The sequence below is a fragment of the Caretta caretta genome, chromosome 2 (genome assembly GCF_965140235.1).
Source record: "Caretta caretta isolate rCarCar2 chromosome 2, rCarCar1.hap1, whole genome shotgun sequence".
Lineage (NCBI taxonomy): Eukaryota > Metazoa > Chordata > Testudines > Cheloniidae > Caretta > Caretta caretta.
The window spans coordinates 188,110,420-188,124,290 of record NC_134207.1 but is presented as its reverse complement, the minus strand read 5'-3'; the positions used below and the strand labels follow the sequence as shown (position 1 = coordinate 188,124,290).

General features: G+C 42.0%; 1 protein-coding gene across 4 annotated transcripts in view; it reads left to right on the top strand.

Annotated features, from left to right (window-relative positions):
• TRAK1 (trafficking kinesin protein 1) overlaps positions 1–13,871 on the top strand; it is a 114,847-nt gene that overhangs the window by 21,535 nt on the left and 79,441 nt on the right. The gene's annotated exons all lie outside the window — the stretch shown is intronic.

Sequence of the window (13,871 nt, the reverse complement as noted above, 5' to 3'; positions counted from 1 at the left end):
CTCAGATCCACACCTCAATTCAATTTCCAGAAGGTTGGAAAGTCCCTGAAATATCTGGAGTTTGAATATATGATGGTATGCATTTTGTTTGAGGACTTTTTAATCAGCTATAGGTTAACATAGTCTACTCATATTGAAATTACTTCTCCATTCCACAGGTTTAATGTGAAAGCTCTAAATGTTGGGTGAGTGAAGAAACTTCCAAGTAGTTGCTTTTGTTTTTTAAACATACTTTTCCTTTAAATCAGAACTTATGCAAGAGGAAAACCAGGAAAAAATGTTTGATCAAAAAGAAATGTATGTAACATTAAATTCCTGGATTTCGGTTGCTATAATTGGAATGTATTACTTTTTGCTTTAACTCTCAAAGGTGGCAGTTGCAATTTCCTGATACCAAGCATCAGCATAAAATACAAAAAGCTAGGCCTAGGCTTGCTGCCTACTATATTTGCATTTTTCATTTGCTGACACATTGCATGGTGGATGATGCTATAGTGTCCTGGCAAGGCATCATGAAATCAAGTAATCATGTTGCAGCTTAGACTTCTGGGAGAGAGAGCTGCAATTCTGGACTATCCTGGAAGAACTGAAGTTAGTAGCAACCCTAAAGGGATGGTCAGTTCACAGAGTTTGTCCTTTCATCTTTTTCTTTTTTTCTGTCCAGTTTCATGACATTGCAAACAGTGGCTGACCATTACACCTGTAGGAATAGCTCCTAGCTTAAAGTTCTGTTCACTCTTGTCTAAGGGAAGGGTTTTCAAAGTGAGGAAAACCTATACAAATATAGTCAAACATAAATCCTCTGGCCATCCGAATGATGATTTTGTCATTTAGTAATTCAGCAAGAGATTTGTGATGAAATAAAGGTGGTTCTTCGAGTGCTTTCTCATGTCCATTAACTTACGTGTGTGTGCTTACCACATGCACCAGTGCCGGAAATTTTTCCTTCAGCAGTATCTGTAGGGGGCTGGCTCTGGCGCCCCCTGGACCGGTGCACATGTGCCGTGGTGTAGAGGGCACCGCCAGCTCCCCCCACCCTCAGTTCTTTTTTGCCACCAGTGATGGTGCTAGAACTGTTGCTGCTTCAGTTAGCGCTGTTGCATTCTTGTTTGTACAAACGTGTTAAATCTTGTATTATAGTGTATATAGTTTCCTGTTAGTGTTTAGTACTTAGAGACTCCGTAGGTCCCGAACGGGACTTTGCCTTGGGAGGGGGCATGCCCCGGTCCCGAGGCTTTAAGCCCTGTGATCGCTGCGAGAGGCCCATGCCCGTTAGCGATCCACACAGCAGTTGTTTGCATTGCTTGGGTGAAGGGCACATTAGTGAAAAGTGCAAGATTTGCCAGTCCTTCAAGCAAAGGATTAAGAAGGAGCGTGACATTTGTTTAAGAGCACTCCTTATGGAGTCAGCCCTCTCCCCAGCACCAGAGCAATGCTCTGACTCAGGGCCAAGCACCGTGACCTCACTACACAGCACCAACCGGGACCGTCCACTGACTAGCACCGGTCCCCATCTGTGGCTCTGGCCAAGAAGCCCAAGAAGATGGTGCGAGGTCAGTCTCCAACCTCCTGCAAGAGAAAGGATAATACAGAGTGCAAGCAAGGTCCCATGCTGGGCAACTCTTCACTCCTGTCAGGATCTCAGGCTCAAGCTCCGGTGGAGCGATGTAGTCCAACCCGCTCCCTGCTGGCCACCCCAGATAGTGGCAGAGGCCTCCGTAGCTCCGGGTACTGTCCATGCCGGAGGCCCTGCAGGCAGCACAGGAGATCATGACCCTCCCGGTGCCGCCCACAGCGGCTCCTGCGGTTCCCTGGTCACAGGGTAAATCTGCGTTCGGACAGTCACGATCCCAACCTCAGTGGCACCGTTCCCCACTGCAGGGGACGTCCTGCCAGTGCTCACCCTCCCAAGCAGCCACACCTCTGACTGTGAAAGGCAGACTCGGTGCAGTCCCATTCAGTCCCCAGACCTTGGGCACAGGCAGAGAGGCTCGAGGCACAGCTCGCCGGTGACTGGGCGCAGACTTCTGGAGGCCTGTGCTCCCTGGTAGGGGTAATGGTCCCAGCACTTGGTATCTCCGAGATAACGGTTCCACTCCAGGGACCCGTTGAGGGATCAACACTACCGTTCCTCGGACCATCACCAATCCCCTAGGAGGGCATCGCCACGTGTGGGCCCTTCCAGGCACCAGGCCTGTTCCAATTCCTGATCCCGCTCCTCATCCTGGTACCGTTCGTCAAATGCGAGACGTAGATCTCCAGCTCTAGGCCTCAAATCCGCATGAGCCAGGACATCTTCCTTCTGGTCTTCTGCCCCAAACCCCATGAGACTAGTGAAGAGAGGCACCTCCACGCTTTGGACATAAGAAGGGCCCTGGCTTTCTACCTAGATCAGATGAGCCTTTCCGTAAGTTGGCTCAGCTTTTCATCTCTACAGCTGATGGGATGAAGGACCTCCCAGTGTCCATGCAGAGGATTTCTGATTGGATCACCTCTTGCATTAGCACCTGCTATGAGTTGGCAGGAGTCCCTCTGCCGCCGATCGTCAGAGCTCACTCGACCAGAGTGAGGCATCTTCGGTGGCCTTCCTGGCACACTTCCCGATCCATGACTTCTGTTGAGCCATGACATGATCCTCGGTGCACATGTTCACGGCCCACTATGCTGTCACTCAGCAGGCCAGGGATGATGCTGGGGTGGGCAGAGCAGTGTTACAATCTACATGTCCGTGAACTCCTACCCACCTCCGAGGGGTACTGCTTCAGAGTCACCTAAGTTGAATGGACATGAGCAAGCACTCGAAGAAAAGACAGTTACCTTTTCCATAACTGGTGTTCTTTGAGATGTTACTCATGTCCATTCCACAACCCACCCTCCTTTCCCACTGTCGGAGTTTCCAGCAAGAAGGAACTGAGTGTGGGAGGAGCTGGCAGCGCCCTATGTACCGTGGCATGTGAGCCCTGCTCCAGGGGGTGCCACAGCTTGTCCCCTACAGATACTGTTGAAGGAAAAACTTCCGGCACCAGTTCATGTAGCGAGCGCGCACACACCTAAGTTGAATGGACATGAGCAACACATCTCGAAGAACAGCGGTTACGGGAAAAGGTAACCGTCCTTTTCTTTCCATTTGCATTAAACTATAGGTTTGTTTCACATATGAATTTGTGACATTTAAAATTACCTGTAATGTTAAATTCCAATCCTGCAAACTGAAGCAATCAGCCTGGATTACAGTATAGGATCAGTGCCTGAAATTTCACTAAGGTATGGTGTGTTAGATTTTATTGCAGTATGTAGCAGTTACTGAATTTAGGTTATAAAGAACAAAGCTCTTGTTGCTTCTTATGACTAGTTTTAAAGGGCACATGACAGTAAGAGAACATGTCATCCAAACACCAAATTAAATATCTTTCATCTTTAAAAAATGGTGTAATTTATATTTTAGGAAATAAATCCCTTAAATATGCTTGGTTGCTGCCAGTGATATGTGGCATTAACTTCACTAATGGACAAAAGAAATAATGCAAAATTTAAAAATAGCCAACAACTGCAGCAGGTCTACAGAGCTGGTTAAATTACATTGCTATGAGGAAGAGATGTTGTATCAATAATATGCTAGTGTCCACTGAAGTTGGGTTAAATAAAAAATTTGAAATATCAGATTTCAAAGTCTGTTGTGGCTGGATAAATGCTAACTGCTGGATTCAAGATAGTTTTATGATGAATTCAGTTCTACAAAGCCATGGGCTAAACCTTGAGCCAGTTTATATAAGCATGTTAAAGCTAAATGCAGAAGAAATCTGCTACCCTGGTGGGCAAAGCAGCAGAGAACCATCAGCATGGCTAGTGAGTGTGCACAACATGAGGTTATGTGGCCTAGGATTGCCATCTTTGGTTGGACGAATTCCTGGAGATTTCATCACATGATATAATCTTCAGTTCTTGGAGACTCCAAGTCATTCCTGGAAGGTTGGCAACCCTAATGTGGCCTCATATCGTCATGAGAATCCAGCAGTGGCCACTACCTTTAATTCTTCACTTCTCCCAGCTTGTGTACTCAACAGGAGCTGGCAGACTAGGTGACTACAGAGCCTGACACAATGTTGTGGGCAAGGACTCCATCCATTAAATTTTTTAGGAGCACAAAACTGTGGCTTGTGTTCTGCTTGCTTTAGTTTCTCCCTATCCTCTTGCTAAAGCCTCATAGAGCTGCTCACTGGGAAAAGTTAACATGAAGAAGCAGCAATAGTGAATGGTTCCTATACAGATGTTCGCCAGACAATTTGTTTACATTTGCATGACTGCCCGCAGCTCCCAGTGGCTGCGGTTCGCCGCTCCTGGCCAAAGGGAGCCGCAGGAAGCGGCGCAGGACATAGGGATGTGCTGGGCAACGCTTCCCACAGCTCCCGTTGGCCGGGAATGGCGAACCGCAGCCACTGGGAGCTGCGGAAGGCCATGCAAATGTAAACAAACTGTCTGGTGGCCCGCCAGCAGATTACCCTAACCCCCGATAGGTTGCTCACCACTGGTATAGAGAGTATTTTTGAGAGGGAGAAAAATAACCTTATCTGAATTAAGCATTGCATTGATAGCCAGGAAACTGGGAGTTCTGATTGCAGCTCTCTTGCTGACTTGCTCTGTTGCCATGAAAAATCATGTAGTCTTTGTGTCTGCCTTGCATATCTGTATGGTAGAGATAAAACTTAAAATATTGTTGTACCTCACATATGGGAATTGAGAACAGATTGATATTAACATAGCCCTTTGAAACTATAATGCATTGTATAAGTGTTAAGTGTTGTTACTACTATTAGCCATTCTTTCATCCAAATCAAAAGATATCAAACAGTGTAAAGTTATATATTTAAATAGCTCAGCATGAAAAATCCTTGAGCTGCCACACCTATCCTACAGGAATGTCCCCAGGAGTGTGACTGCTAACGGAATGATCCATTTTAAATGCAATGGCTGAAACACACACTCTTGCACAAGTTCACAATTTTTGTAAGGTTTAAAAAGTCATTAGCATTGGGTGTGTGCAATCACTGACACTTGTCTAGCAAAGGATTTCATCTCAAAATTACAGTTCCCTAAAGAGTGGTCAACTGACACAAATTGTGGATATGCGCAGCTTGAGGGACTGTCTAGAATTCTGTGGAAACTCTTCCAAATACCACAATCTCATTCCCCTTCTGTCCCCCAAAAACCCCCAACCCGCTCTGCAAACCATATGTAGAATTATAACTCTCTTTGCCTGGTGGCACTGTAATTTTAATTGTTCACAGTAAATGAGATTGTGTATCATTGGGTTAATTATAGCTTTACTAAATAATTTGCCAGGATCCAAAAGGAGCAGGCAAAACACTAATTGTGGGATACAAGAACAATAAATGGACTTGTACAGAACAATTGAAATGATGCAGGGATAGTTGCATGAGTATGAAAAGTATTAGCTATGGCTATGTGGGTCAGCATTCCAAGGTTCAATGAAATCAAGATAATGAAATTCAGCACTAAGGTAGTGCAGCATCCACTAATAATGAGGGAAAGTGCAGAAATTTGACTTCAGTTGAGCAAAACAAATGCTCCCATTGTAAATGTAGTAATACGTTTAAAGTTCGGTGCTCTGTTTTCTTCAGCTTTCTTTTGGTGCTTTTCAAGTACATAAAATAAGGTTGGTATTTAAACTTAAGACAGCACATAATACTTCAGGTATAGTATTAGACATCTCTCTCTGTTTAGGTTTGATATGGTCCCCATCACTGTAGTATCTAAACTACTAAGCGGTTTCCAAACAATAACATGGTAAAGATATGCTGTCAGAATAAGTCCCCTGTATAAATATATACAGGCTTATCTTTCCAAATGTTCTGGAAATGTGTCCAAATTCAGATATATTGGACAGTATTTGTGAAGCCCTTTTGCTTGTTTATCTAGGGAGATTGCATTTCCAACCTAATTCTGTAGTTACATCTCAGTGTTGGGTAGGAACATGGGATTATGGAAAGTTACTTTTCATGATGTTTGAATAAGATTTTGGTGATGACAAAGTACTTGTTGTGAATTTGTGGTCATGTCAGCCACCCTCCAGGTAAAATTGGAATTAGGAAGAGGGACTATTCCTTTGGAAAAAATGGCAACCTTTTGTGAAGGGAGGAGACTAAAAGAGGTTAGTAAGTTATCTTGGTACCTATCTAGCCTCTCTTGATGTGAGAGTGCCACATTCTTGTTCGTTGCAATTCCCTATTTATTTTCTTCCTGTGCAAATAACAATATTTGTTTATACAGCACTCTTCATCCATAGCTCTCAAAGCACTTTACAAATATTGTCCCTTGTGAAAGATGGGCAATCTCCATGGAAGCAGCCCAGAGAGGCTAACTGACTTTTCCAGAATTACACAAGTCAATGTCAGAGCTAGAAAAAAGCCACATTTCCTGACTTCCGATCCCATACCCTCTGGATTACTTGATATGCATTTTGACAGCAGACAGATGAAACAGAATGATGGGTTTTCTAAATATTTATTTTATTTATCTATTTTAATACCATTCAAACACTCCCAAAAGGCCCGAGTATCTTCCACAGAACTTAAAAATAACAATCCAACTTAACCCAGGAGCTGAACTCCAACCCGAAATAAAAAGAGATGGAGTAGGGATGGGCAGAGGTGGGGCGGCGGTGAGGGCTTGGAGGAAGGGGTGGAGTGGGGACTGGGCCTCGGACGGAGGGGAGGTAGAGCACCCCCTGGGTAGAGAAGAAGTCAGTGCCTATTTGTAGTGGATTTTGCCATGTAATCTTCCACCATAAAAAGTACTTCACAGTGGAAGGATCTGATTTAAAACTACCAAAAAAAACCACTGTGGGAAAAATTGCCTACCATTTTGAGTATGTAGTAAAACCATTTTAAACCCCACTGCTCGCCCCATCTCTGGGCTTTTTTGGGGCGTGAGGGGTGGGGGCGGACTCATTCTCTCCCTGCCCTTTCTCATAAGCCTGCTACCTTGTTAGCTCCACTTTCCACTAGTTTCCACTATGAGGTCCTGTGAGTCTCAGTGGGAGTATGCACCATATGTCATTATGCTCAATTAAAGTTTGCCTTATTAAGGCCTGCAATAAGCTTTGCCACCCATAGCTTTGAAAGAGCATGGAGTGTTGATGTTCTAGAAGTTAATGTGACATCTATGAATTCCACACTGTTTTATTTCCTACAGTTTCACTACCTTCTTTATAAAGTAAAGAAAAACAAATACTTCAGTACCAGTATATTGTTTCTGTTACAAGTGAGTCTGAAGATGGGCATGAGGGGGAACTGAGGCAGTGAGAGAGTGCAAAATGAAGAGAAGCTATTTTCTGCTTTTCATTTTGTATATAGTGAGGGATTTAAGTTTGACTAATTTGATTCTTTAGTTCCAGGGTGGCAAGATTTGCCAAGTGAAGATCTATATAATCTGTCTAGGTGTTCATACCTTACTCGTTATCCAGGTGTCTGAGTACAATACACAATGTAACCAATCTGAGATGCTGTTTAATAATTGATTTCTGGTTCTCCTCTCCATTCCACTGAAATGGTTGGTAGGATTGGCTTTTTTGTTTTTTAAATGTTTTATTCTGGCGAAAGCTAAATCAAAGATTCACGTCTAATTTTGTCCTGAAGGTGGTAAGATTTCTTGTGGAAGACTGTTCCATAGCTAACAGAAGAGCAGAAGCTTTCTAGTGACACACTTCCCTATAATCCCGCTGCCCTGTTAGCTATAATTTGGGAGATACATTGACAAGATGCTTGCTTAGTAACTGAAACGTTCTCTAGGAGCTTTCATCCAGACCACACCACACGATACATTGTCTACAGCCAAGCTCTACGACACAATCACATTTGCTCCAACCCCTCAGACAGAGACAAACACCTACAAGATCTCTATCAAGCATTCTTACAACTACAATAACCACCTGCTGAAGTGAAGAAACAGATTGACAGAGCCAGAAGAGTACCCAGAAGTCACCTACTACAGGACAGGCCCAACAAAGAAATTAACAGAAGGCCACTAGCTGTCACCTTCAGCCCCCACCTAAAACCTCTCCAACGCATCATCAAGGATCTACAACCTATCCTGAAGGACGATCCATCACTCTCACAGATCTTGGGAGACAAGCCAGTCCTTGCTTACAGAAAGCCCCCCAACCTGAAGCAAATACTCCCCAGCAACCACTCACCACACAACAGAACCACTAACCCAGGAACCTATCCTTGCAACAAAGCCAACTGTGTCCACATATCTATTCAGGGGACACCATCACAGGGCCTAATCACATCAGCCACGCTATCAGAGACTCATTCACCTGCACATCTACCAATGTGATATATGCCATCATGTGCCAGCAATGCCCCTCTGCCATGTACATTGGTCAAACCAGACAGTCTCTACGTAAAAGAATAAATGGACACAAATCAGACGTCAAGAATTATAACGTTCAAAAACCAGTCAGAGCACACTTCAATCTCTTTGGTCACTTGATTACAGACCTAAAAGTGGCAATTCTTCAACAAAAAAAACTTCAAAAACAGACTCCAACGAGAGACTGCTGAACTGGAATTAATTTGCAAACTGGACACCATTAACTTAGGCTTGAATAGAGACTGGGAGTGGATGGGTCATTACACAAAGTAAAACTATTTCCCCATGTTTATTTCCCTCCCACCCCCCACTGTTCCTCAGACATTCTTGTCAACTGCTGGAAATGGCCCACCTTGATTATCACTACAAAAGGTCCCCCCCCCCCAGCTCTCCTGCCGGTAATAGCTCACCATAAGTGATCACTCTCCTTACAGTGTATATGGTAACACCCATTGTTTCATGTTCTCTATGTATATAAATCTCCCCGCTGTATTTTCCACTGAATGCATCCAATGAAGTGAGCTGTAGCTCACGAAAGCTTATGCTCAAATAAATTGGTTAGTCTCTAAAGTGCCACAAGTACTCCTTTTCTTTTTGCGAATACAGACTAACACAGCTGCTACTCTGAAACCTAGGAGCAAAGGAACTCTCTCACCCTGGTAGATATGTTGCATTAGTCAAGTTTGCGGGTTGCAAATGCATTAGGTGACTGTGGCAGAGTCCACAATTATGGAAATGGGGCCAAGTCTTCTGACCTGCTGTAGGTCTCGAAGGGTATTTTTGGCAGTTTGTATGTCTTTGGAGATCCAGTAGCAACACAGGTTCAGGACATCAATGCTGTCTCCTAGTTTGGCAAGTGGAGGGGGCAGACAAACCTCTAATTCAGTGTGTCTTGACTTCTTTGGAGCAAAATGGATAAGCTTTGGGTTTGTCTTACATTTAGTAGCAGGATAGCAATCATGATGCATGGTTTTAAACGTGTGTTTACGTGGGGGTAAACGGACTGGTTTTCTGCACCTTGGGAGTGCCTCTCCTTGGAGAGAGTCAGGTTGGAGAAAGAAGTAGTTGATTTCTTCATTTCATTCTTCATTTATTTTCTCTCACTTTTATATTACTGCTTTCTCATCGTGTGATGTTTGTGTTGAATAATTGTAAGATGATGTTTCCTCCATCCCCAGCCCAATTTCTTGAGTAATTTAAGGCCCCCAGTACCTCTAAAAGTACTGCAAGTGTAGTCATTTATGAACCAGATAAACTGAAAAGTCTGGGCAGTCTCTCTGTGGTGGTGTTGTGCTTATGGTGGATGTTTTGCTTTGATTTCCACCTCCAGTGCAAATTCTTACTTTGAGACACTTATTACAAAGGGCAAACCATGATGATCTGGTTTCTTGTTATTCCCTGCTGTTTCTTTAGGGGTGGGAAAGCTTCATGTGCAGCAAATTGATGACTAGGATCTATTTCCTCCTAGATACTCTATGTAGCACAGCATACTTCATCCAATATGACCTATTACTAAAGAGAAGCATTCCTTAGACTACTGCCAAATTGCAGTAATGTTGGAACTTGTGCTAGTTACTGTTTAGAAGTGTTTCTTATAAAAGAGAATCTTTTTTTCTTTCTTTATGAAATCTTTTAAACTTGTTGTAGGCTTTTTTATACTCTGTTGAAAAATTGTCTGCGGCAATATTAAGGAGATTTTTAGAGAGATTATAATGCAGATTGGTTTTCAGTTACAGCTGGAAACTTTATTCATGATTTAGAGTTAAAATGCCAGCCACAGAAACCTGCCTGGCATGCTTATAGCCATGGTTATCAATGAATGATTATTGAATGTTACGGGAGAAGGAATAAAATTAAAACATTTATCAATAGTTATAGGAGTTTGGAAGATTGATAGGGTGAAAAGCAGTATCCTTTCTTTAAAAATAATAATGGAGGACATTAAAGACACATTATGCTCTTCAAAGGGCATGGGCTTCATCATGGATGAAAGCCCAATTTCTCTACTTAGCAACTCGCCAACAACAAATCCAGACTGCTCAGCTTGTTTTTGTTTGTGGGTTGAAACAAGCTCACATTTCTACTCTGCCTGCTGGTTCCAGTCTCGTAAGACAGTTTGAGCACAGGTCATAGTGTAATTGTCATGCATTGGCTCAAAAGCAGAACAGGAAGACAAAACAGGGCAGACAATGCAACGAGCATCCATGAAATGAGCCAAAGTCAATCTACTAATCCCATTTTCAGGCTTCTGAATCTTGATAATATTACTACTACTTCTTAGATCTTACATCACTGTTTTCATCCACACATTTCAAAGTATTTTACAAAGGAGGTAAGTATTGTCTGCATTTTACAGAAGGGGAAACCAGTGCACAGAGATGTAACTTATTGAATGTCAGCAGGTCAGTAGCAGAGCTGGGAACAGAGCAAGTTCTTCTACCTTTTATTTCAGTGCCCCATCCACTGGATGATCTCTGTCTTGACAACTGCCCTTTTCAATTAATATTTACAAACTTAAATTGAAACCAAGTTTTCAAAACAAGTTTATGAATAAGACATTGTTAGCTGCTTTTTTGGACTTTTGCGGGAAAGAGGATTTGTTGTTTTTCAGCACCACTTTTATTAGATTCTTGGGTCCTTCTGCAGCCTTACTTCTTCATTACAGGTCACTTATTTGATATGATCAGAGATGTATACAATCTTGTAGTTTTTTAACACTCTGCCTACTGCCCAGTCATATCCTACAATTCTCAGAAGCATCAGCGCTGTGCTGCTAAATACCCTCCATTCTGTTGGAAGGAAATCTGTCCCAAAAGATCCACTTGCTAAAGAAATTACTAGATATTGTGGGTGAATGCCTCAGCTAGCGTATATTGGCATAGCTCTGTTGCAGTGAAAGGAGCTATGCATTAACTGAGTATTTGACCATGTTAAATCTCTCTTCCAGAGTTGGAGCAAAACTTCTAGGCAGAATATTAAGAGTTATCTTTTTACTTTCCCGTGTGATTCTTTTTTATACTGCTTGCTCATTCAGGTTGGAGTTTAGAAGACCTGTAACAGGAAGTATAGCAAAGAATGTAAACAGCTGGTGTATGACTTTAATACCGACTTTAATATAGTACTTAGTACAATGTACAGACAGCATTTTATCTTTATGTAGACATTAATTTTGCATGCATATTCCAGTCTGTTCTCTGGAGAGTTGAGGGTAAAAACATTTGATTTGTAACTTGCCTGCAGCACAGGAGTTCTAAGGATATGTCCAAATGATGAGGTTCATTCTAGTGTAACCCACTGGTGATCATGTGTTATAGGTTCTCCTCTCAGACTCCTGTTCTCTGTGGATTGGTAATTACAGTGCCCAGCTATAGAACTGTGGCTTGTTAGCTCAAGTTGTAGCCTTTCATGGAGCTTTGGAGGTCCCCAGTTCAGTCCAAAGTGTGTTGACCAAGATGGCGGCCATCACACCAGGTAACCCCCTGGTGAGTATGTGTTGCATCTAGAGCACAGCCACCAAGCCACTTGGCCTTTCCTTTCAAGAAATTTTTAATACTATGGCATGAAGATGAAGGTTTACACAACCAAACAGCTTCAGTTTGTTAGCATGCCCTTTTTGAATATAAACTCTCTATGTCCTGGGAAGAATTAATCTGAATCTTTACTTAAATGACAGTCAAACAAATTGGAGTCTCCACATTTGATAGATAGAAATGCATTTGAAAATTACTGCTTGACATTTTGGAACTACAGACATTCTTTTAAATTCAGAAACAAAAGTAGGAAAGACGTGTTTTCACTCATTAGTTAGCCTGTGAAGAATAAAGACTGTCACTTTCCTTCAAGGACAGCCAAAGTAGATTGCTCTGCTTCTAACCAAAACACAGTCAAATCTTTACCTATCAACATAACTCAGCCTAGCAGGGAAATAACCTTCAAGTCATAAATGGATTTCCTCTCTGTTGGGCAAAAGTCTCAACTGGGTGGCCAAAGTGTCTGCCATGTAGATCTACAATGCAGCAAATTACCATCTTCATCTTCAGTATCAAGGTACAGCTCAAGGAGGCTACAGTTCCTGAAATGCAGGCTGTCTTGGTCTGACTACCAAGGATCAAAATGTTGTTGGGATCAAAGTGGAGCACCACATGCTTGGAATTGTAATCTCCATGAACTGCGCGCTCAGTGTAAAGACCAAGGCAGCTACAATCTGATGCATCTAGTGCACATTTTGTACAGCCCATGGGCTTTTGGCATGTTGCTCTTATGACCCTCAGTTGGGCAAACTTTAGATGTGCTAGTTTTGATAGGAATAATTCAGAGTAGTCTTGTGGTGTCCTGGTTTGTGTTTTCATCTGCCCAGTCAAGCATGCTGTAAATCTCTTCCTAATTTCACAAATGTGTTCATTGCTTCTGAAAAATAGAACTACAGACTATATATTACAATTCCAGGATTTCTGGAGGCAGTTACTTACAAAAGATCAAGTTTGCAATTATTTCTAATGCTTCATCTACCTCATCCCCTGGGGGACAGTAGCATAATTTGCAAGGGAAGATGTATATTTTGTATTTGAGTGTTCAGTGTTGTTTCAAATAAAGCCTTAGCCTCATGAATTTTTATGCCCTTTGCTGTAATGAGCTTTATATTATTTGCTAATTATGTATAATGTATTTGATGTGTAAATTACATGGACTACGTTATGTTTGGGATCCTGAAGGCCAAAACATGTTGCTGTATTTAGATTTTTTTTTTTCAGGAGAGGAATGTATACAATATATACATATATATACAATAGTATACTTCAGGGATATTTTATAGAATTTAACTTTCCATAGGTAAGGTACATCTTAGGACACTAAATAGTTTAACTCTGATTACTTATCTGCTTTCTCATCAGAGCTAAATGTTCTCCTTTTTGAAACAAGATTAATTGGTAAAAATTTAGAATATCATCTGTAGCAGCAAAATCTACTTAAAACAACCTTAGCCAGGTCCTAGCAGTATATGTGTTCAAAAGTTTGGGCTCCCCATATTTGTGGAATGCCCTCTCTTGGAAGTTTAATGTACACAAGCCCATATGTACCTTTTTTCTTTGTGCCTTCACTTCAGAAGTAGAGAGGTGGTAGACTGGAATGTTAGCAACAAGTTTGCCATTCGTGATAGCTTGTGTCTGTTGGCATTTGCTACATACACAAAATGAGGGACGGACGATACCCTGAAGTGTAACTATAACTTTTTTCTATCTTAAACTTTCAAAATATAACATCCCAGAAGCATGCCATTTAATTAAAATAATAATTGATTCTCATAAGATACAAACTGGATCGAGAAGTTTAAAAAAAAATGTTTCCCAATATAATCTCTTGTTGTTCAAAACAACACTAACAAAGCGCTAAAAAATACAGGGTAGGCAGTAATCCGGCACTGGCAAGGAGGTGAACAAGGTGCCTTAATAAAATAAGTCCATCCATTCCTAATTTCT